Source organism: Oncorhynchus keta, chromosome 19, assembly GCF_023373465.1.
Source record: "Oncorhynchus keta strain PuntledgeMale-10-30-2019 chromosome 19, Oket_V2, whole genome shotgun sequence".
Classification (NCBI taxonomy): Eukaryota; Metazoa; Chordata; class Actinopteri; order Salmoniformes; family Salmonidae; genus Oncorhynchus; species Oncorhynchus keta.
Window position 1 is genome coordinate 57,631,318 of NC_068439.1, and position 4,798 is coordinate 57,636,115.

General features: G+C 40.7%; 1 long non-coding RNA gene across 1 annotated transcript; it reads left to right on the forward strand.

Annotated features, from left to right (window-relative positions):
• The first annotated feature begins 1,132 nt into the window (after positions 1–1,132).
• On the forward strand, positions 1,133–2,559 carry LOC118397790 (uncharacterized). The gene is made up of 2 exons (XR_004828498.2): positions 1,133–1,441; positions 2,268–2,559. It is a non-coding gene; the product is annotated as an uncharacterized LOC118397790 (long non-coding RNA).
• Positions 2,560–4,798: the final 2,239 nt, after the last annotated feature.

Consider the following 4,798-nt stretch of genomic DNA (forward strand, 5'->3'; position numbering starts at 1 on the left):
GTTCTGAGCGGTATGACGGCTGCGTGGTCCCATGGTGTATACTTGTGTACTATTGTTTGTACAGATTAACGTGGTACTTTCAGGCATTTGGAAATTGCTCTCAAGGATGAACCAGACTTGTGGAGGTCTTGGCTGATTTCTTTTGATTTTCCAATGATGTCAAGCAAAGAGGCACTGAATATTAAGGTAGGCCTTGAAATACATCCACAGGTACACCTCCGATAGACTAATTGACATCATTTGAGTGTCACAACTTCCCCCGAAGTCGGTCCCTCTCCCTGTTTGGGCGGCGTTCGACGTCACCGGCCTTCTAGCCATCGCCGATCCACTTTTCATTTTCCATTTGTTTTGTCTTTGTCTTACACACCTGGTTTCAATTCCACAATTACTTGTTCATTATTTAACCCTCTGTTCCCCCATGTCTGTTTGTGAGTAATTGTTTGTATGTAGTACGGTCCGTTAATGTGGGCTCCCTTTTTGTATTGCATTTGTTACATTTTACATTTAAGTCATTTAGCAGACGCTCTTATCCAGAGCGACTTACAAATTGGTGCATTCACCTTATGACATCCAGTGGAACAGTCACTTTACAATAGTGCATCTAAATCTTAAAAGGGGGGTGAGAAGGATTACTTGTATATGTATATGTTGAGTAAAGTACATTTATTTACTCCTATCTGCTGCCCTGCGCCTGACTCCTCTACACCAGCTACACACAGACCACATTACATTGAGTCAATCAGAAGCTTCTAAAGCCATGACATTATTTTCAGGAATTTTCCAAGCTGTTTAAAGGCACAGTCAATTTAGTGTATGTATACTTATGACCCACTGGAATTGGGATACAGTGAATTATAAATAAAATAATCTGTCTGTAAACAATTGTTGGAAAAATTACTTGTGTCATGCACAAAGTAGATGTCCTAACCGACTTCCCAAAACCATAGTTTGTTAACAGGAAATTTATGGAGTGGTTGACAAATGAGTTTTAATGACTCCAACCTAAGTGTATGTGAACTTCCTACTTCAACTGTACTTACCCGGCTATTTACAGACATGCAAAACGTGCCACCGTAGCCCATGTTATTGTTTTGTCTTTGCAGTTCTTTTGGTTTGCTCTGTCTCCTTTCTGTGTCTCCCTAATAGAGGGTTGACAGTTGACGTACAACGCCTCCTGGCGGCCATGTTGGAAGACCACCACATAAATTATTTTAACAACAGCTGAATGGCCACCCCAAGCTGCATGATAACAGTGCCTAAAACCAGTTGATTCATCACCACGGTCAATTTCTGTGCAGTATTTGGCTGCTCTAACAAGGCAGGAAATACAATTGGATTTTGTTACAGATTACCCACAATCATGAATCACCAAGGAGATAAGACTCAAAAACTGTCAGAAAAGCGAATTAACATTTTTGCCCGTCAAAACCTGAACCCACTGGTAAGTCTGATTGATTTTGAGTTTAGTTTAGCTGTTATGCTAACCAAGTGTTAACAACAAGACTAAGTTAGCCAACATTAGCTAGCTCGATACAGTAGCTGTAGTCTAGCTATTAGCATGTGTCTGTTACATAGCTTCCCCAAAACTAGAAAATTGTTCACCATAAAAATGTACCTTTATAACAAAGGATTGTATGCATCCATCATCATACTTGCAGACTAATATAAACCCTTTTCCTAACCTTAACCTAATTCTCCTAACCTGCTATTTTAATTATCCTAACCTGCTACTAAAAGTCAAATTGAACATTAATTTGACAAAATCTGGTTCCCTGCTAGCCATGACCTCAAAATAAGGAGATACAAATTGTACAATATGACGTCCATATAGCCTGGAGGAGGACATTATTGTAAAAAAAAAAAAACTCCTGTGCCACTGACCCAATGATAATATATTGAGAACTTATTCATAAGAGGGAAAATGTATGTACATTACAGCATAGGACAAAGGCCTCATTGTGTTGGCTATTGGTTGTTCCAGCCCAACAATAGATGTTGGGCGGCAGGGTAGCCTAGTGCTTAGAGCATTGGACTAGTAACTGGAAGGTTGCAAGTTCAAACCCCTGAGCTGACAAGGTACAAATCTGTTAAGTTAAACAACTAGGCCGTCATTGAAAATAAGAATTTGTTCTTAACTGACTTGCCTAGTTAAATAAAGGACAAATAAATATGACACTAAAAACCTGAATGAATAAACACAATCAAACAATCAAGAGCCCTGATGGTATAGCTAACCTGAAGATTGGTGTGCTTCTGATTTGTTTAAGTACTGTAGGTTCACCAGCTGACCTCTATCAAGACATCCATGCCAACTGGATTCCCACTGTGATGCCCACTGTGAATGCTGCAGCAGCATCAGTTTCTACTTCTACTACTCTTTCTTTTTCCAGATGTGAAAGGAGACATCCCTTATACAAAATGGTTGTCATATGCCGTGCTGGGTCTATCGGAATGATTTTGTTGTGATATTTGAGTAGAGAGCACCTTCACCTTGTCACCATGACAAAAGTACCCCCTTAAACTGTATGAATACACAAAATATATGCATATACAATGTAATTGTTGTGGTCGTCTTAAGTAAACCATCTTCATTATCACAATGGCACTTCCAAGTGCCACTCAAACCTTCTGGGAGAAAAGTATCTGGATTTGAACTTGGTAGTAGTAGTTGTGTGTACATTTAAAGCTAAGGATCCCATCATCTCCTGCTTTTAGACATTAATACTCTGTAGGTTCCTGGCCTATTCAAAGCTTCCTCTGGCATCTCACCATACATCTGCCTGTTGTTATTGATCTCAATCTACAGGAGGTTGCAGAAAGGTTCTGACAGATGGGTGTGTCTTGGTGGTGGAAAGGACACACCCAAGAAACACTCACATCAAACTACACCCCCAAGCAAACTCATGTTTGGCTTCTGTCATGGCCCCCAGCATTTCTTGAGGAGCAAGGCAAAAAACAAGGCCAAACCAGCGGGTGCAGTTCTCTTTTAAAAGTAGCTGACCAACCATGTTTAAGGGGAAATTTCATGAGTGTTGCACATTTGTAAAGCTAAATAGATAATACAGGTATTTAACATTTGCTGTTGTAGCTAGTATGTTGCAAAAGAGCGATTGTCTGACAGTCCCGACCGGTCGAGTCCAAGACCAAGTCACCATTGGTTGAGTCCATGTGAAGTCCTGGACTAGAGTACTACAACATTGCTGCGGACTAACTTCCCCCTATGTTCCACATGTCAAAACACAGCTTAACAACGTAAGATGAGAGCCATGCTCTTTCTATCGTGATCCAATAACAATGCATGCCATCTACTCCAATCGGCATCAGAAATTAACACTGCAGCCCTCTCTTCCCCTTTTGACACAAGCGAAGCACTGAGCAGAACCAGAGGGCTCTTCCAATCTCATATGTTTTCGTCTTCTTCCCAAGTAGCACCCTATTTCCTGTAGAGTGCAGTACTTTTGACCAGGATCCATAGGGCTTGGTTCAAAAGTAGTGCAGTATGTTAGAGAAAAGGGTGCCACATGCAGAATTCCTCTGTGCTGGGCTCTGAAGCTTGTCCCTGTTAGGCTATCAGAGACACACTGCTGAATTATAGATATGGTGCGTATCAATATTTGATACGTTTCTTTGTGGGGGATCAGGAGGCTGGGCCTACGAGGTGTCACGTGACCCGACGACCCTAGCACACTCATACCTTATTGATGTGTGGCGGTTAAATGGCATCTCTTGAACTAGGCGGGTGCCAAGGCAACCGGCTTTGTGCCTTGAGAGTGGTGGAATTAAGGTGGGATGATCACTGATCACTCATGGTGAAACGGACACTGCGATCTGAGCAGCATATTATGATTGGAGTGACTTTCTAATGAAATATATGTTATGCACAAGTGCAGAGAAATGTATGGAGTGTGCTTCAATGAGTGTGGTTACATGCACACCATAATGTGATTATTGTGGATAGTCAGGTTAATATAATAGTTCGTTTAAAATGTTTACATGTTTCGCAAGAAGAACGATTTCCCTAATAATCCTGTTTACATAGATGGACACATCTGAAAACATGGCACTCTGGTAAATGCAGAGAATCGGAAATCAAAATAAACATTCTACCACAACGAACATTTTATTTTTCGGACATATAAAGTGTGTATGTGAAAACTACTTCTAAGACGCATACATTGAGTTGTTCCGAACACACTTCACTCGCTCGCTCAGCACTAGCACATGCGCAGATCAAATACACAGCCGGAAAGTCGATTAAGTTTCATTGTCCTAAGAATTTGAAAGATTACTCAGAAAGCCAAGTGTTTTAAATTATTAATTGGCGTATGCTTACTTTTGACCTTACGCCGATTATGTTAAGCAGAGTAAGGTGTTAAAATGTCTATTGCATAATATTGAATTATTAGTGGGCAAGTAAACATACTCAGCAATTCATGTCTGATAAGAACTAGTTTGAGGTTGCATTTTATTCACACGAGCCCACATCACTGGACATGACGCCAACACACCCTCATCTTTTCTGAGCTTTGCAGAGCTTTGCACACCTGGATTGTACAATATTTGCACATTATTAATTAATTCTTCAAGCTCTGGTGACACTTCCACCTTCCCAATGCCCTGGAGAAGACACACTGTGAGAGTACTGGGTAATTTTCATCCTTGCGTTTTATAGAACTCCTATGTTACGCTTAATCTCTTTCAAGCTTCTGGATGTCTTGCCCAGGTACATCAAATGTGTTGTGTTGCATGTGATCATGCCTTTGACACTTCATATTTTTCCAGACCTGAGGTGTCTGAA